The 20322-nt window shown below is 41.0% G+C and overlaps 1 protein-coding gene and 1 pseudogene across 1 annotated transcript in view; one reads left to right on the top strand and one right to left on the bottom strand.

Moving 5' to 3' along the window:
- Positions 1–1400, bottom strand: part of Tex15 (testis expressed 15, meiosis and synapsis associated) — a 64475-nt gene extending 63075 nt beyond the window's left edge. The window contains exon 1 of the mRNA XM_070016239.1: positions 1314–1400. The gene's annotated coding sequence lies outside the window, so the exon portion shown is untranslated. The remainder of the gene's footprint in view (positions 1–1313) is intronic.
- Positions 1401–18607: 17207 nt separating this feature from the next.
- LOC138823015 (POU domain, class 5, transcription factor 1-like) lies at positions 18608–19677 on the top strand (annotated as a pseudogene).
- The last annotated feature ends 645 nt before the right edge of the window (positions 19678–20322 follow it).

Raw genomic sequence — 20322 nt, 5'->3', positions numbered from 1 at the left:
ATTCTTCCTTAGACTTCTACAGAGAACTTTTATTTCTGTGTAATTCTATTACTTCTTTAATATTTTTTTTTGGTCGGTTATATAGGGCTTGAACTCTGGGCTTGAGTGCTGTCCATCAGCTTTTCAGCTCAAGGCTAGTGCTCTACCACTAGAGCCACAGTGCCACTTCCACCTTTCTGGTAGTTTATTAGAGGTAAAAGTTTCACGGCTTTTCTTGCCTGGACTGGCTTTGAACAGCAATCCTCAAGATCTCAGCCTCCTTAGTTAGGATTATAGGCATGAGTCACAGGCACCCGGCTCTCTTTAATAAAAATTTTGACAGTGTGGATGAGTATTCAAGATGCTTACACACTCACCCCCACGTTTGAAATCTTTATTATCAGGTAAGGTTCAGCGTTTTAAAATATCTGGGCAATATTTAAGGACATGTTTTTGCTTTTTATTTGATAATTTTTTAAAAAGAAAATGAGCAATGGGCAGAGCACTGAAAATCTTTCAATGCTTTACCACTCAATTCCCTTAAGCTTTGTTGTTAAAACTACTTTTACCTAAAGAGCAACCATATATTTTGGATGAAACCCAGACTTTGAAAAACATAACCAATAAGCTTTTCTAAATGTCAATTCAACGATACTTTTCTTTCAAGCAGGACCAATTTTATTGCCTACACACACATGCAGTTATAAAAAAGGAAATTGGACAAAAAAATGCCAATTATAATTGTGTGGCACTTCTACTTGTGCCTTTGAGGCGGTCTCACACTCACCAGTCACCTCTAAACACAGTGTCGGGATGCTTCACTTTGCACTTGCGAATCACGTTCTTCTAATGGAAGAGCTGGGGAATCTTGGTGTTAACCAATAACCTCAACTTTTCCACTTAAAAGAAACATTATTAGTAAACATCTTCCCCCGCCCCCCCATCACAGAGGCTACGTGCTTCAGATGTTCAAATGGGGAAACTTAAACCACCCCAAGAGAGATCTGGTGAAAGGATGGGCTTAGTACGCCGCTTTGTATTCAACTGACGGTCAGCGGACTTTCTCTGCATCCAGACCACTCCAGAAGCCGGAGAGTTTCCGCACGTTATCCAAACAGTTGAATTACGAAGTCAGGAGAGCTGCCAAGGGAAGGCAGGCCCCGCAACACCTCCAACCCCACCCTGACCACAACGGCCAAAGCGCTAGGGAAAGCGGCGGCCGCATCCCGGGCGCTCAGTTCTCCAGCCTAAGCGAGACGGCGACGGGACGTTCGCCTCGGCGGACCCCCCACCCGCCCGCCCGCCACAGCCCTGGGTCCCTCCACCGCCCTCACCTACCGGAGCTCTTCCGCGTCCACCGGCTCCAGCAGCGAGACAGCGGGCGGCCAGCGCCTGAGGGCATCGTCGGAGCGCGCGCTCCGCAGGGCGAGGATGCAGCGCCGCCGGCAGCCCGGGTGGCCCAGCGCCTCGCGGAGCTTCGACAGCTGCGGCGGCTCTCCCGGGGAGGAGACGCCAGGAGTCGCAGCCCGGGCGGGCCGGGGGGCGGGGCATCGGCGAAGCTCCGCCCCCGCCCCGCCCTCGGGAGACCTCGCCGGCACAAACCGGCGCGTGCTGCCGTCTCCCGCTCTGAGAGACCTCGGGCCTTCCCCGCCGCGGGCCAGCCGAGGCCTGTCGGGGCGCCAGCGCGAGGCAGCGGATTGGAGAACACAGCATTGTGCACGGGGTGCCGAGGAATGAGCATCCCTGAGGTGGAAGGAGGTTGGTCACCCCGCCCCGCAAGACGCTCCCTCAGGCTGAGGCCGGCCTGGCAACACAGCAAAGGCCACCTCTAAGCCAAAGCCAGTAATGACAACCCTGGAAGGGAGGATGAACGATTCTTCTGGAATAGCGCTACCTGGGAACCCCCTTTCACACCGCCCCCTCACGAACCTTGAGTTGTCCTCTTCCGTTGCTTTGGCTCTTCGGAAATGAAGGCACAGCCTCAGCACGCCTCCTCCCTCCCACGGTTCCAGAAAGTTCAGGAATAAATCAAGTGACGCTAGCCACGTGGGCACGTACGCACGTACACATGTGCGCAAAGGAAGGGGGAAACCGAGCCAGAAAGAGGTCCTCTGCGCATGCGCACTGGGGGTGGGCTGAGCAGGGGCCCCAAAGAAGGCGGCCGGAAGTGGCGTCAGCCCCTTCAGGTTCTGCCATGAGCTGTATATTCAGTACATGGCCCCGTGTGCGCATAGTGGGGCTTAGGAACATTTGTGCGATGGCCCAGTGAATAGTACCTTCTGGCTTTTGTTATTCTTGCAGCCCACAGTGTGAGAAAAACAGGTTCTTCTACCAAACTGAGTAGCCATCTTCATGACCTCAAGTACCCAGCCTTTCCTCCACATTCTTGCCCACCAGAATTTCCCTCCCCAAAATGTAAATATTAGACCCTCTGCCTGGTTCCATACCCGGTACCAGCCAATCATGGAGATTATACCCTCGATTCTTAGGAGGAAAGGGGAGGGCCAATTGTATTAAGTTTAAAAAATAGAAGCCGGGTGGCTCACTAGCTACTCAGGAAGCTGAGATCTGAGAATCATGGTTCAAAGCCAGCCCTGGCAGGAAAGTCTGTGAGACTCTTATCTGCAATTAACCACCAGCAAACTGGAAGTGGCGCTGTGGCTTAAGTGGTGGAGAGCTAACATGGAGCTGAATGAACTCTGAGGCCCAGAGTTCAAGTTCCAGGACCGCACCCCCCCCCAAACAAAACAAAACAAAAGAATAGAATGGACTGTCCACTTCCTCAGGCTTTGTCAGCTGCCTGTGGAACACATGCAGCCTTCTGCAGAAGTAAAGGTTTGCTTTGCCAAGAGAACTCTGTTTCTTTGTCCTTGGTGGTGATCCAAACAGTTTGGGGGATCTAGTTTTTAACAAGAGGGAGGACTGGGCTGTCTCTTTCCTAAGAAGAAGGTGATGTGTGTTGCTTGACTAGGTCTCAGGCCCTCCACAGTTTGTAGAAAGGGGCATTCTGCCACATTTTGTGAACAATTTAAAACATTTTTTTTTATTTCTAGAATTTTCCATTTTAGTATTTAACTGAAATTGAGTAAGGAAAATAGTAAATTATGGTCGTTTGCCACGTTAAAAAAAAATAAAGCTGTTCCTTGTTAGAAACAAATTACAAACTAGGTCCTGGAGGGTCAGACCTGTAATCCTAAATATCCAGGAGACATTTCAGAGTTACCTTTCTAAGTCAGCCTCAGCCGAATAGTCTTTGAAGTCTCTTTATCTCCAATTAACCAGTAAAAAGCCAGAAGTGGAACAGTTACTCAGGAGGTAGAGGGCCAACTTTGAGCAACAAAGCCAAGGGAGAGTTTAAAGCCCTGCATTCAAGTCCTGGAACCAGAACAAAAAATTTAGAAAAGAAAAAAAAGATTGCATTTATTAGTTGTAGAAGATTTTGAAGTTACAGAAAAATGCAAAGAATAAAGATCAAAATAATGGCAACAAACTGTCTTTTCTTAAAGGAAACTGTGATCTCAGAAGTCTCTTTGCTTTTCTCTACATGTTAACCATGCTAAATACACCTTCTTAAACATGAGTTTAAATTTGCCTATATTAAAACTATGTAAACAGAAGTGATCTTAAGTTTTTATTTTTCAGACTTTTCCTTTAATATCGTTTATGAAATTCATGCACTTTTTGCATTTAACTGTAGCTTATTTTGTTTATATTGCTGTCAAATATTTCTATGGATGAATCTGCTACAGTTTTTGTTGGTGGATGTTTGGGCTCTGTCTAATTTGGATATTATGGATAGTATTACTGTCAGATTTTTGTATATGTAATTTGGATTTAAATTCCAAGAAGTACATTGGCTAAGTACTCTAATTGTTAATTTTTTTTAAAAAAAGGATAATGATCAATGAAGAAGAAAATGATGAGTAAATTAAGAACTTTTACTTATTGTCAAAGTAATTATTAACTGAAATATTAAAAAATTGTACAGAGTAGAATTGAACCTTAAAGTAATTTTTTTAAACACCAACATTTTAGTGTGTAATGACTTAAGCCTGTAATCCTAAATCCTTGAGAGTCAGAGATTGGGAAGATTGTGATATGAGGCTAGTCCAGGCAAAAAGTTCAGGAGACCTTGTCTCAACCAATAAAGAATTGGGTTTGATAGTGTGCACCTATCATCCCAGCTACTTTGGAAATATAAATAGGAGGATGGCAGTCCAAGCTGGCCTAGGTAAAAAGCAATATCCTATACAAAAAATAACAAATGCCAAAGAGCCACCCAATGTGGCTCAAGGGCTAGAGCACCTGCCTAGCAAGCACAAAGCCATGGATTCAAATCCTAGTACTGCCTAAACAAGTTCAAATAAAGTATCGCTCCTCCCCTCCCCCGCCTTTTTTTGAAGTTTGCCTCATAATTGATGGACTCTTTCACTCGAAGACTAAAAAACGTTCCTGCAATCAGCCAAGTTTTATTCCATGACAGTCTTTATCATAGAATACTTACTGTTTGTTTTCCTAGATTCTTCAGTAAGACAGCTAGGCCAATGGTTTTATTTTGGTTTTGACCTTTAACTTTTTTTTTTGTTTTTTGTTTTTTGGCCAGTCCTGGGGCTCAAACTCAGGTCCTGGGCACTGTCCCTGAGCTTTTGTGCTCAAGGCTATAGTGTTATACCATTTTGATCCACAGCTCCATTTAATTGGAGGTAAGAGTCACATGGACTTTCCTGCCCAGGCTGGCTTCGAACTATAATTCTCAGATCTCAGTCTCCTGAGCAGCTAGGATTACAGGCATGAGCTACCAACATCTAGTTTGGCCTTTCATGTTTATGTTTTATGTTTGTCTTTTTTCCCCCTTGCAATCTGTGGGATCCTTTCTGTATGCCCTCAATTCGTTCTATTAAAAAAAAAAACATTTTTCAAAACTCAGAAAGTCTCAAGAAGACCAAGAATTTTTTGTTGTTTTGTGGGTATTGGGGCTTGAACTCAGGGCCTCTTTCTTGCTTGGCTCTTTTGCTCAAAGCTGGTGCTCTACCACTTGAGCTATACCCTCATTTCCAGTTAACTGTATATAAGAGTCTCATGGGCTTTTCTGCCAGAGCTGGCTTTGAACCACAATTATCAGATTTTAGCCTATTGAGTAGCTAAGATTATAGACATGAGTTACCAGTGCCTAGCTAATACCAAGAATTTTTTGTGTACTCTCATTGGACTTACCAATTGTTATACTTTGACACACTGGCTTAATCAGAATATGAACACATCATTATCATAATGCATGTTGTTATAACTTGTATTCCTTTTTTTCATTGCTATGATAAAGATCTGGCATAATCTTACTTTAGCTTACAGTTTGCAAGGTTTTTATATAATGATGGTAGGGAGGATATGTAGAAGGCAAAACCGTTCACTTCATGGCAAAAAGCAGAGAGAGAGAGAGAGACCAGAGAATATATAGACTCCAAGGACATGCCCACTGACCTAATCCCTCTGATTAGGCTCCACCTCCTAAAGTTCCATACATCCCAAAATAGCACCATCAGCTGGGGACCAAGCTTCTAATATGAGCAAACTATATAACATTGTGCATCCAAACTACATAACATAGTGCCCCTTGCCTCCAAAAGGCTTGTGTCTATCTTACAAATGCAAAATGTCCATAACCAAGAGCCCCCATAGTCTTCACAGTTCTAGTATCATTGATAAGATCAAGTTTAGTAGGGTGAAATGGCTCAGCCTTGCAATCCTAGGCGTTTAGGAGGCAGAGATCAGAAGATTGCAGCTTGAGGCCAGTCTGGGCACAAAAGTTTAAGAGACTTCATCTCACTGAATGGTTGGATACAGAAGTGTACACCTGTTATCCAAGCTACAGGGGAAGCCCAGTAGCTGGATGTAGCAGTACAAATCTGTCATTTTCACTAACATGGGGAAGCAGAAGTAGGAGGATCACAGCCCAAGCCAGTGTGGGCATAAAGGAAGAAAGGAGAGATGAGACCAAAACAAGACTAAAATACAGCAAGGCAAATATTAAATTCTGTAGCATCATGTCTGGAAGCTGGGGCAAGTGGTATCTTGATGTGAACTACAGCAGGCTTGGGAAGTCCTACCCCTATGGCCTTGCCATTTACAGCCCACATGACATACTCTTGGGCTTTGCAGCTTTTCTCTGCAGATGTCCCATGTTCCTGGCATCTCCAACATCCTAGCATCTCTATTGTGCTTAGGTTTTACCCTGTGCTTAGATATCAGCCTGTTAGGGGAGGTCTTTCATCCAGCCTGGATGTGATCCTCCTACTTCCTTCATCTCCTTAGGAGTTCCTACTTCCTTCACCTCCTGAGGAGTTGGGACCACGGGCATGCAGTGCTTGCTATGCCTGGCTTAATTTTGAGATAGAGTCTCACTAACTTTTCTCCTAGGCTGGCTAGAAACTGATCTTTCTTTCTCTGTTCCCTAAGTAGCTGGGATTACAGGTATCACCATACCTCCTCCTCATCTTCCATCCCTTCTTCTTGCTCTTACTTCTCCCAAGTGCTTATTCTTTTTCTTCTTTTTCAGTGATTCTGGTATTTGCACATAGGGCCTTGTATTTGGTAGGCAAGTGTCCTATCACTTGAGCCATGCCTGCAACTCTTGGCTTCTTTTTTAATGGTGTTAACTCTTCAGAAACCCTGATTTCCTTACCCTCAATTTTAAATGTTCTCTTTTTCTGACTAGACTACATGCTGTTCAAGTCCTTCCACTCTGATTTTTTTCTCTCAATGTTCATTATATGCTTAGATAAAAGCATCCAGCAATAACCATGTCATGGGTTGCCTTGTATTTTCTTCCTCCATATTTATTAATCATCTTTACATTCAGTCTCATGGGAAGTCTGAGGACACAGTCAAAATGTAGACAAATTCTCTGCAGAATGGACACAAATGGCTTCTAGCCCAGTTCTCAATACACTTATCATTTCTTCCTGAAAACTCACGAACCTGGTCTTCACTTTCTGCATTTATATCAGCATGCTGTTTCTCTAAGTTCCAGAATTCTCCACTCAGGCATGCTTATACCATTTTAGGTTTTTGCTAGCTTGCATTACCAAACTTTTGAAAATTCTCCTTAGTTCTGAAGGCCTAAGAACCATGTAGTTAGGTTTAGTTGAACCACAAAGCTCACTTCTCTGGCACCAATTTTCTGGGCTAGTCAGTTTTTCATTGCTATGACAAAATATGTGACATAAACAGTTTACGGGAAGAAAACATATTTTTCCTCACAGTTTCCAAGGTTCAGTCCATCATGGAGGTATGTATGTGTGGAGGAGGAGACTGTTCTCATGGCTGACAGGAAACAGGGAGGACAGACCGGGTCTCAGGACAAGGACACAGACTCCAATGACCTGCTTCCTTTGATTAGGTTCTACCTCCTAAGTTCCAAGAACCTCCCAGAATACCATTTGGGGACCAAGCCTTCCGTACATGCATCTTTTAAAGGAACATTTCATATCAAATCATAACATCAGCTGGGTGCGCATGGCTCATATCTGTAATCTTAGCCACTTAGGTGGTTGAGACTTGAAGATCATGATTTAAAGCCAGACCAGGCAGGAAAGTCTATGAGACTTGTCTCTCCGGTTAACCACCAGAAAAATGGTAGAGCCTTGAGAAAAAGAGCTCAGGCCCTGAATTCAAGCCCTATGAATGACAAAAAAAAAATCATAATGCTAATATTGCAGAAACATGTGTATCCTGACACTTTATCCCTTCAAATTCTACCTTTGGAAAGCAAGGCTATTTTCTGATATATTCATACTACGAAACTATAATATTATATTGTAGTATAACCCATATTCACAGTTCACTAGTGGCATCAATAATGCATAAATCATTTGCATTTCTAATGCAAGAACAAATCTGTAGCCACATTTCCTTACTTTCCTTAAGCCTAGAATACTTCCTTAGCCTTGCTTTATTTTTCAAGGCTTTAATATTTTAAAATACTTACACCACAGCTAACATCAGACTTAATGGTGAGAAACCTTCTAAGTGGTGAGAAGCTTTTAAGATCAGGAAAAGGCAAAGATGCACCCATCCTCTTACCTCTGCTTTTCAGTTTATACTGACAATTCTAGTTAAGGTGGTAAGAATGACTATGCTGATTAAATAACATCTCTGAGCCAGGTGTGATGTCTCCCAGTTATAATTCCAATGTTCAGGAAGCTGGGATCCAAGGATTAAGTGTTCAAGGATAGTATGGGCTACAGATAGCACAACTATGGCAAAAACAAAAGGCAAATATGTATCTAATTCTCTTTAAAATGAATGCATCTCTTAACAACCTCTTGATGTGAGAATCTTCACACTCTGAGTAAATGTGCAGACCTATTTCAGAAACAGTGGCATTCTGAAAGCTAAGAAAGGGAGATTCTTTAGGGTCAAAATTATTGAAACCTCTCTGATGAACTCAGATGATCCTCACAAGGATGTGGTGGCAGAATGTTACCCAGAATGACCTCCCCTCCAAAGTATAGACAACACTAAGAAAGGAAGTGTGTGGATATGATACCTAGCATCAATACTTAGCTTACATTGGGCTGAAGACTCTTCCTGAACCAACTACTGCTGTCTGAGCAATCCAGGGCTCTACCAACATGAGCTTGGAACACACAATTTGAGAAATTGAGTCTTCTTACATTGGGACTGTTTTGACAAGATGATGCAATCAGTTGTAGTAACTGGTACATTGGTTCAGAAAAGAATACACTATTAGACTGATCATTCTCCTCTTTCTCCACAAAGCATTTGGAACATAATTTGTTCCATTGGTACTCACTAAGCCTACCTGCAGGCTTGGACAATTCATAATTATAGATACAGACTTCAAATAGGGCTGTCAGATTTACATGACAAATAGTTTAAAAAATCCAGGTATATTCTATGTACTTTTTTTTTTATCAGAACTTTATCTCAAGGTAAAGTTAGTGAGTTCTTTTATCATTTTGTTAGAAGAAATCTCAAATAGGGCTCATACCAGTTAACAAATCAAAGTAGGTCATAAATAGTATTTTCTCCGTAATCTTCTGTATATGTGCCTACCACTGTTAAGGCACCCAATGCTTACTATGATCATTGATTTTATTACGAGTTTTCCACAACTTTTTATGAGCTATTTTAAGACAGGCAACATGGGTTTTCTCTACATTTGCATCCCAAAGCTCAAAATAATGTCTGAGATAAGTATTTGTTGGAAGCTTGGGCAAATTAATTCTGGTTTCAATGAATTGGGTAAATGGTTCTTCCATCCAGCAGAGGGCAGTTGTGCACACAGAACTGCAGAAAGCAAGTCGTATATTGAAGCTGAGCCAAACAGGCCTTTTAGCTTGAAAAAATTGGCACCTGCTGCTCTGTACTCAACAGCCCTTCTGCTCCCCTCCACCATGCCCCACGTCTGTGCAGATACAGGCAGAATCAAGATCAGAGAGCCAGTGTAAATTATTTTTACTATTCTATTGAAAAACTTACTCAAAAATCCCATTTCATCCCCTAGAAATGCACAATTCTCTTAATGTGAGAACATTTGAAAAACAGATCCATTAAGGTGAATCTTTTTTAAACATTAGCAGATAATCTGATGCTTTTTATAGAGAATTTGGAATATTCTAGCCATTGTCATACCTCTTTAATAAATTCCATAAATATTATCTTTAAAATTATTTCCATATGATTTTGTGGGTCATATTACATACTAAGCTGTCTCTCAGGAAAATAAAACCAAAGCAAGTTTGCAGATGAGGAAGACATGATTATTTCTTTTGAGTGTCTTTCTCATTAGGGCAAAGAAATTCTTATGAGCTATAGTAATTTTATGAATATAAAAAGTAGTATTCTTGTATGGTTGGACCTCTATAAGGTATTCTATAAAACTAGGCCAGGTGTGTTTACACATACCTGTCAATATGTCTACAGAAAGATTACATATGAATATTCATGATGGAATTATTCATAATAGCCAAACAGCAAAAACAATCCAAATGTCTATGAGCTGATAACTGAATAAAGAAAATGCGTATAGTCATACAATGGATTTACTAGTTAAGCATAAAAATAGACTGAAGTTCTGATTCACTGGGACAATATGGATGGACATAGAGAGAGACAGATAATTGATTAGTGGTTGTCAGAGACTGTGGGGGAAGGGAAGGTAGTGAATGTTTGCTAGTGGATATGGATTTCTTTTAGTGGTGATGAAAAATGTTCTGAAATTAGGTAGTGTTCCTACTTGGAAAACATAGTGACTATACCAAAAGCCACTGATGTGTATATTTAAAGGAACATATTATATAGTAGGTGGATTGGATCTCAAAAATGTAGCCAAAAAAGTTAATTTTTTTTGGATGGGGTATTGATCATGGGGCTTGAATTCAGGGCCTGGGCACTCTGTCTGAGCTTTTTCACTCAAGGCCAACACTCTACCACTTGAGCCACAATATCACTTCTGGTTTTCTGGTAGTTAATTGGAGATTCTTATCTCACTGACTTTCCTGCCAGGGCTGGCTTCAAACTGCAAACTTCAGATGTCAGCCTCCTGAGTAACTAGGATTACAAGTGTTAGCCATTAGTACCTGGCTCAAAAACATTAATTTTTAAAATCTTGAAGGTATGTATCCTTTTACCTAAAACCATGATAAAATAGTACAAAAACCCCAAGATTTTAGCATGTCTTTATCCATAGGGTTGTTTCTCACCAGTTTGAAAAGAAGCCTACTTTTATTATTGCTGCTAACCAAATAATGTGGGTGGTTTGTTATTTGTTTTTGGTTTTGTTTTGTTTTTTGCTATATCACAAAGTTTGGAGTACACACATATACATATATCACAATGAAAAGTCTATGTAAAACTACTTCATGCTGATAAAAAGTTAAAAACTAATTTCATGCACAATTCACATATTCAATTGATCAGAATAAATAAGTGTATTTTACTTTTACACCAAGGTATAAAGCGAGTATTAACATAGCTCCTACCTTATTGAGTAAAGACTATGCCATTGCTATGCACACATGGATAAATATGAAAAAAACCCTCAGAGCCTAGCACAAAGTAAGCCCCCAATAAATATTTTTGAGTTAATGCATGAGCAACTGAATAAATTAACTACAGTGTAATTTGTGAGAGAGAAAAGAGGGGGAGGAAAGAAACAAAACACTCATTAGCAGGCACATAGAAAGCATTTCTGTTCATTGTAATGCTACAGAATCATGAAATGAGAAAGCAAATTTTTTTATTGTACTCACTCACATAGAAGGATGTTATGATATTCTGAAACTTTGAAATAAAAAGAACTACCAGATCTCCACATATCCATTTTCAACTTAAACAAGTATTAATATTCTTCAATTCTTATTTATCTCTTTTGCTTTTGTTTATGCTTATATGTGTGGAGTAAATTATATATTCATACACATAATATGATAAAATTTTTGTTAAAGAGTAATAAAAGCTTTGTGTGTATGTACTCTTTGTACAACATCTGGATGAATACGCTAAGTATCCTCAGTATTGGAGAAAGGCAAGTAAGTATAGGTAGGTAAGTTTTAGTTTTTCACTTTCTATTTTTGGATTATTGAAATTATTTTTCTTTGTGTCAGTACTTAAACTTGTACTCTGCTTCCCATTCTCCCTTTACTTTTTGCTCAAGGCTGGCTCTCTACCACTCAAGCCACACTTCTATTTCTGTCTTTTTGCTAGTCAATTGGAGATAATAATCTCAAGGGCATTCCTTCTTGGCCTAGCTTCAAACCATGGTCTTCAACTGAGATTCTCAGATCTCAGCCTCCTGAACAGCTAGGATTACAGGTTTGAGCCTGTAATCCAGAGCCTGGCTTGGAATTTTTTTTTTTTTAGAATATCATATTCTACTTTTGCAACTACAGAAAATCAAAACTTTGCTTCTACTCTCTGAAGGTTGGTGGATCCTGAGAATTATGTTGATATAAGACATGTTAACAGGAGAAAAGTCCTTCTTAAATTTTCTTTACATGTAGAAGTCTGCACAAGAAAATGAGGACCCAGAGAAATTCCAAAACCCAAATATTTATATGGTATATTGAATTTATATGGTATGTTGAATTATGAAGTAACTAAAACATTTTGGAAGGAAAAGAAAATGTTATTATTTATTTATCTATTTATTTTTGTTGGTCATGGGGTCTGAACTCTGGGCCTGGGCGCTGTCCCTCAGCTCTTCAGCTCAAGGCTAGCGCTCTACCACTTGATCCATAGCACTACTTCCAGCTTTTTCTGCTGAGGAATTTAACCAGGCTCTTATGCATGCAAGGTAAGCATTCTACCACTGAGCCACCTTCCCAGCCTGGAAATGTAATAAGATTTGACTGTATATATTTTTGTTGGCCTGGGGTCCCTGTCTCTGGTGATAATAATGTTTCTTTTATCCTCGTACAGGGAGAAAAAAAAGCGCCAAGTGTCCATTTTATATGTGTTCATTTTGATAGTGTTTTTCATTAATTAATGGCATTAATGGAGTTTGAACTCAGTGCCTTGCACTTGCTAGACAAGTGCTTTACCACTTAATCCACTTTTCCAGTCCTTCTTGCTCCAGTTATATTTCAGATATGGTCTCATATACTTTTTCCCATTAGCCTGGACCATTATTCTTCTCCTTAAGCCATTGGTGTAGCCAGGATCACAGACACGCATCAATATACTCAGCAACTTTTTTAAAAATCTGAGATAGAGTTTTGCTAATTTTTTGCCTGAACTGGACTCAAACTATGTCTCTTCCCATCTCTGCTTCCCAAGTAGCTAGGATTACAGATACAGCCTTTAAGTGCTGTTAGCTCAAAATAACCTGTATGCCAAAGAAGTATATTCTGGGGTAGCCTATTTTGCTTTCCTGCATAACTAAAATTTTTTAAATAAAAACATACGAAAAGCGTAGTAAAACTAGCACAGTCACTGCTATTAACTTTAGTGTCCAGAGGAGATATTTAAAAGGAGATATTACTTTTATAATCTTTTCATTTTTCTTTTATATCAGAGATCAACACTCCATCAATCTAGTTTGAGTATTTATGCCACTAATGTAACCATATGTAGAAAACTTACAACATTGCCAAAAAAGAGAATAATACCAATCCATGACAGCAGGGCCTCAACAAAATTATGAGTAAGATTGGAAGTTGTTAATAATTGATTTGGTCAATGCAGGGTGAGTTGACAGAAGATGAAGAGGCCAAATCCTCTGGGCTGCATTTGGTATAGACTAGGAGGTGAACTCAGGTTCTGCTTTCTCTCTAGAGACTGGTCAGCTTATTGCTCACACAGAGCACATTGTATCACAGAGGCCCTGACAAATACTAATTCTTTGTTGTCTCTCTCTTGTGAATACAGAACAATTTTTGAGCTAAGAAGAAACTGAAGGAGTGCCTATTAAGAGCTGAATCATGTCCTACATTCATAAATTAAACCTCTCAGTTACAATATGACTGTATTTAGAGACAGGGACTTTGAAGAGGTGGTTAAGTTTAAATAAGATCAGAAGGAAGGGACCTTAATTATATATGCAAATCAATTTGAAACCTGGTGATACTCCTTACTGGTTTATTGAGATTGCCCTCTATATTCAAGCAGAATTGATAAAGCTGTTTTATTTTACCAATTTTAGTCATTTTAACCTATAGATGATATATGATATATATGATACATGACAGAGATCAATACTAATGAATTATACACCTACTTATTGGATGTATACATATTAATTCTCAAATTTCTCATAGGTTGTTATCCAAGATAACAGAATAAATGTAACTTAATAATTATACACACATTTTATACTATATGTGAAATAAATATGTTTTTGTGAAGGAGGGGAGAAAAAAGGTACTAGGGCTTGAATTCAGGCTTTCTTCTAGCTAGCCAAGTGTCCTTTCTCTAAGTAATTAATCATAACTGCATAAGACTTTTGACAGACTTTTTAACCTCTAGGTTTTTTCCCTATCTATAAGAATGAACTTTACAACTTGGGAGGGTAGATGAGAGGAAAGTACGAGAAAAAGGAGGGAGAGGATAACAATGTTTGACAAGAAATGTGCTCATTATCTTAATTGTAACCCCTTTGTACATCACCTTGACAATAAAATTAAATTTAAAAAGAAGAAAACATCACTATTTGTATACTACTTGTGTTTTCCCCTCAGATGTACTTAAACAGTTGAGAACCATAGGACAAAATAATCTCTAGGTAAAAAATAAACTATGCTAATACATTTTTAAAATGATCTTTATGACTCCTTCAAGTTGTGACAGTTTCTCATTTGTCTGTCACAACTCACAATGTGAGCTGCCTGGCATGCCAGGATATTCCAAATAGGAGATCCATGAGCCAGAACCAGAGAATGGCAGTGCCACGGAAAATTCTCCAAACATATTAACTCCTCTGGGAAAGGTGTGCTGATGAGTTAGTAAATTCATGGGGATGTCACAAACTCCAGGTGAATCTAGGTCAGCAGGTCAACAGTACTCTAGGAGGGAGTTTGACTCTGAGAGCCATGGATATAACAATAGTGGACAATAGTGGGTCTTAGTGTCAGGCAGGTTTCCAGTCTCATAAACTGGAGAGGACTCAAGGCAGAGAATTGCAAGGAATACTAAAACTCCTGGAGGGAGGAGGATGGAACAAACTCAGTGAAGGAAATGTGAAAAATACTATCCTAAGCTGGCATTCAGGGACAAAGTTTACTTCCAGTGGGTAAATTGCATACAGGCCAAGAATGATGGTAGAAGGAAGGTAGATTGTTTTTCAGTGTTCACTCACAACATCTAGAGCTCTCTTCATCTCTGGTAAACCATTTATGAAAATGTGAGTTTAGTATTTCTTGTCAAACTGAGTTCTCATGCGTTTCAGAAACGAGCAGGATTGATTCTGTAAGGCTAGACTATGAGCATGTACTGACTGGCACTTGGACACGAAGAGGAAGCAAACTTTTTCAAGTCCATTTCAGAGATGAAAACCAAAGAAGACACAATAGAAGTCATAGGAGATAGACTCTTTACTACAGAGGACTTGTATTAATTAGAATTGTCCCTAAAGGAGCCGGGCGCTGGTGGCTCACGCCTGTAATCCTAGCTACTCAGGAGGCTGAGATCTGAGGATCGCAGTTCAAAGGCAGCATGGGCAGGAGAGACCGTGAGACTCCTATCTCCAATAAACCACCAGAAAACCGGAAGTGGCGCTGTAGCTCAAGTGGTAGAGTGCTCGCCTTGAGCTAAAGAGCTGAGGGACAGCGCCCAGGCCCAGAGTTCAAGCCCCACGACCGACAAAAAAAAAAAAAAGAATTGTCCCTAAAGGAATCTATTTCCACTTGAGTATTGAATTAGAATTGTCTGAAGACCAGTAAGAGGAACACGAGAGAATGTCTATGTTGAGTGACAAATAAAGGTAGAAAATCAGAAAAAGATAAGTCAACTGTATTCTTTTTTTTTTTTTTTGGCCATTTAACAAAGTATTTTATGAATACAATGCATCTTGATCTCTGTCACTTTCAAAAATTTCACCCCCCTTAGGCCCACCCCTTCCCTTGATTTTTTTAATTTGGTGGCATGTACAATGAATTCTTGACTGTGTTCTCCTTGCCTTCCCCTATTCCCTTGGCCCTATCCTCCTCTTGTGAGTGCCAGTGCTTATTTTGTTAGGCTGTGACTTTATCTTTCTAAAGAATTATACTATTTGAGTTCTCCATGGAGTCTATTATGTATACTACAGTTAATTCATTTGTAGCCACTACATATTGTATTCTTAATTTTTACCCCAATCTAGTTCTTTATGTTCAACGAATCAACTAACCCTCTGAGGATGAACCAGGAATAGGCAAAAAAAAAAAAAAGCTTTTGCTGTTAACAAGAATACAAATATAAAAATGTAATTCACTCAATTGGGGTTTTTTTGTTTGTTTGTTTTTTGCTGAAAACACTTTCTTTCCAAGATCAAATTTTACAATAGGACATTTACATATGTTTATTAAAAATGCAGCAGTTGAATGTATAGTTCAGAGGCTTCCTTGAGTTTGGGCCTTCTCTCACTGGTGAGCTGGTGTCTTCAAAAGACTTTCTAGCCCATCTGTCCCATGATAACTTGGCTTTTGCTTGGCCCATTTTCAATTTCTTTCTTTCTTTCTTTTTTTCTTTTGTCAGTCGTGGGGCCTGAACTCTAGGCCTGGGCACTGTCCCTCAGCTCTTTAGCTCAAGGCTAGTGCTCTATCACTTGAGCCCAATGCCACTTCTGACTTTTTCTGCTTATGTGGAATCGAACCCAGGGCCTCATGCATGCAAGACAAGCTCTCTACTACTGAGTCACCTTCCTAGCCCCTCCCCCACAATTTTCAGTTTCTTCAAACACCTTCTAGTAGTTTGCCTTCTTCTTTGTTCAGTTCCTACAATTATGATTTTTTAATTTTTTGCTACATGTTTTAGTGATCTGACACCCCATATTTTATATATATATATATATATATATATATATATATATATATAAAATTTATGAGATATGATGCTAGGGACTGAATCCAGGGCCCTGCATAGATAAGCACTCTACCACTGAGCTATATCCTCAGCCTACTTGATCTCAGCCCAAGCTGAAAATCTCCCTAGATACAATTCTAATGTTCATATTCTGCCCCTCAGAGTATTATCTAATGGGACTCTGCCTGTGTCCCCTGTGGTATATGAGACGTCTGTTTTCCATTCAGCCTTACTGCTGAGAGAGCAAAATTGGAAATAGTTCTCCATTATCATGCTCTCCTTTTGTGCAGATTGTAAATGAGGCAGGAAGGGACCTGAGCTAACTATGCTTCCGAAGCTACATTTTTCAAGAAGGAGTATTTAAGGGCAAAAAATTAAATTAGAGGCATAGAGAGAAGAAAATGAGATGAGGCTATTTTTGAGCAGTGTCTGGGGAAAGGAGATGACTGTCATAAGTTTGAGTTCCCAGAAGCAGGCCTTGTGTCAGGGCTTCATAGGCAAGTGATTTATTGAAGAAGTGCTTCCAGGACAAACTCACAAGGGAATAGGAGGTGGAGGAGAGGGAAAGAAGCTAAGCAAAATTAGGAATTTAGTACTATGCTAAGTGATCATTGCTGTAGATCACAAACCTGTGAGTCCCACAGTGATTTGTTATCTTACATTTTTTTAATGTCAGAAGACACAAGTGGCTGGTTCTCCATTCAGTCTCACAGTGCCATCTGAAGCTACATCCTTCCCTGAGGCTGAGTTTTCGTCTAAGCTCATGTGGTGGATGGCAGAATTTCCTCACAGCTGCAGGACTTGCTTCTTCATGGTATATAACAGAACACCTCTTTAATCTCTGGAAATTCATGAGTCAACTTAAAATTTTTACCTAGTTAGCTGGGTACCGTGGGCTACATATGTGATTTTATAAGCTGCTTTGGAGGCTGGTTGGAAGAATAGCAATTTGAGGTTAGTTTGGGGAAAAAAGTTACAAATAAAAACTCGTAAAGCAATAAAAATCTGGACCGATGGCATGTGCTTACCAATACAGCTATATGAAAAGCAAAAGTACTAAGATCACTTCCAGACCAGTGGGCATAACTGCAATATCCTACTTTTAAAAATAACAAAACCAAAAAAGGACTAAGGTGTGACTCAAGTGGTAGAGCACCAACCAGCAAACACACAAAAAAATTTCACCTAATTTGGATCAGGGTCATCCTGGATAATCCTCCCCCCAGCTTTTTTTTTTTTTTTGGTTGTTGTGGGTCTTGAACTCCGGGCCTGGGTGCTGTCCCTAAGCTCTTCAGCTTAAGGTACGTGCTCTACCACTTGAGCCACAAAACCACTTCTGGTTTTCTGATGGCTAATTGGAGATAAGGGTCTCATGGACTTTCCTGCCCAGGCTGGCTTTGAACCATAATCTCAGCCTCTTGAGTAGCTAGGATTACAGGCATGAGCCACTGGTACCAGCTTCACTCCAACTATTTTATGAATCAGTTTTTATGATTAATGACTTTAGTTATATCTGCAAAATCCTCTCACCTTTTCCAAATAGTGTAACATAATTATGAGAGTGCTATTCCATTATAAAAGGGGAATGATAGAGACCATTAGTTGCCATCTTAGTATTTACTCTACCACAGGTATATTATGAGCCTCACTCAGCATGACCCCATAGGAAGTTTGAGTGTAGAAATGACACCGCAGAAATTTATGGAAACAAGTTAAGGTAGCTTGACTTCCATACCAGTCACTTGCTGGTTAAAAAAGTTCAGGCACTTTGCTCTCTACAGCCATAATCAGAGGATCTAAAAGTTCTCAGACAGTTGTACAAAGTTACAAGTGTAAGTTATTTCTAAAAGACAGAAGAGCACACCTTCTTGGCTGGGATTGGTTGCATGACAGTTTTAAGCCAGCTCAGGAAAATAGTTTGCAAAAACCCTTTCTCAACCAGTGGCTGGATACAGTGGTATGTACCTATAATCTCAGCAATTTGGGAGGCTCTGACCAGGAGCATTGTGGTTCCAGGCTAGTCCAAGCAAAAAAAAAAAAAAAAAAAAAAAAAAACGTTAATAATGTTTTTTTCGTCAAGGGCCCCGGCTTGGGGTGCCCTTCTTCCCCCATGGCCGGACACCTGCCTTCTGACTTCCCCTACTCGCCCCCACCAGGAGGTGGGGGCGACGGGCCTGGAGGGCTAGAGCCGGGCTGGGTTGACCCTCGTACTTGGCTGAGTCCAAGACCCTCCTGGTGGGCCTGGAATCGGGCCGGGGGGTTGGACCAGGTTCCGAGGTATGGGGGATTGCTCCTTGCCCTCCGCCATTTGAGTTCCGTGGAGGAGTGGCGTACTGTGGACCTCAAGTTGGAGTGGGCCTAATGCCCCAAGTCGGAGTGGAGCCCTTTCATCCTGAGGGTGAGGTGGGAGCCGGGGTGGAGAGCCACTCCGAGGGGGCTTCCCCCGGGCCCTGCACTGCCCACCCTGGTGCTGTGAAGCTGGAGAAGGAGAAGCAGGAGCAAAACCCTGAGGACAGCAAGGATCTGCAGCAAGAACTTGAGCAATTTGCCAAGCTGCTGAAGCAGAAGAGGATCACTCTGGGATATACCCAGGCTGATGTGGGGCTCACCCTGGGGGTTCTCTTCGGAAAGGTGTTCAGTCAAACCACCATCTGCCGCTTTGAGGCTCTGCAGCTTAGTTTCAAGAACATGTGTAAGCTGAGGCCCCTGCTGCAGAAGTGGGTGGAGGAAGCTGATAACAATGAGAACCTTCAGGAGATATGCAAAGCAGAGACCCTTGTGCAGGCCCGGAAGAGAAAGCGAACAAGTATTGAGAACCGTGTGAGAGGCAACCTGGAGAGCATGTTCCTGCAGTGCCCCAAACCCACACTGCAGCAGATCAACATTATCGCTCAGCAGCTTGGGCTGGAGAAGGATGTGGTCCGAGTGTGGTTCTATAACCGGCGCCGGAAGGGCAAACGATCAAGCAGTGACTATTCCCAACGAGAGGATTTTGAGGCAGCAGGGCCTCCTTTCCCAGGGGGACCTGTAGCCTTTCCTCTGGCCCCAGGGCCCCATTTTGGAACCCCAGGCTATGGGACCCCTCACTTTGCCACACTGTACTCCGTCCCTTTCTCCGAGGCAGAAGCCTTTCCCTCTGTCCCTGTCACCACTCTGGGCTCTCCCATGCATTCAAACTGAGATGCCTGCCCTTCCTAGAGATGGGGGAACAGAGAAAATGGGAGAAGCTAGGGAAGGAGAGCCTGGAGTCTGTGCCAGGGCTTTTGGGATTAAGTTCTTCATTCACTAAGGAAGGAAGCACAAAGGGGGGGGGGTGGTCCTAGGGGGGAAGTGGTTAGAGGGAAGGTGAAGTTCAATGATGCTCTTGATTTTAATCCCCATGTTATTCAACTTTGTTCTTGAATAAAGAAGCCTGGGACACAGTAGATAGATTAAAAAAAAAAAAGTTAATGAAACTCCATCTCAATGGAAGAAGATGCGTATGGTGATGTGCATCTGTCATCTCAGTTATGGTAGGAAGATGAAATAGGAGAATTCCTTCTCAGGTGTGGGTATGGGGAAAAAAATTAGATCCATCTCAAAATAAGTAGCATGAAAAAGGGGGGGAAAGAGGCTCAGTGGTAAAGTTCTGCTTAGAGAAAGAAGACCCTGAATCCAAAGCCCAGTAACACCAAACAACAAAACAAACATACAAATCAGAAAACAAAATAAACCCCTCAAAGAACATAAAAGAGGTAGAAGACACTGAAAGATAGAAGGTATTATAGGGGACCCAAGTAAAGCACCAACAATAGCAACTAGCCATTCATTCTCCCAGATCTACTG

The sequence above is a fragment of the Dipodomys merriami genome, unplaced genomic scaffold, assembly GCF_024711535.1.
Source record: "Dipodomys merriami isolate MVZ:Mamm:240054 unplaced genomic scaffold, mDipMer1.0.p SCAF_12, whole genome shotgun sequence".
Taxonomy (NCBI): Eukaryota; Metazoa; Chordata; class Mammalia; order Rodentia; family Heteromyidae; genus Dipodomys; species Dipodomys merriami.
The sequence above is the reverse complement of the archived record's forward strand: the minus strand, read 5'-3'. Positions and strand labels throughout refer to the sequence as shown.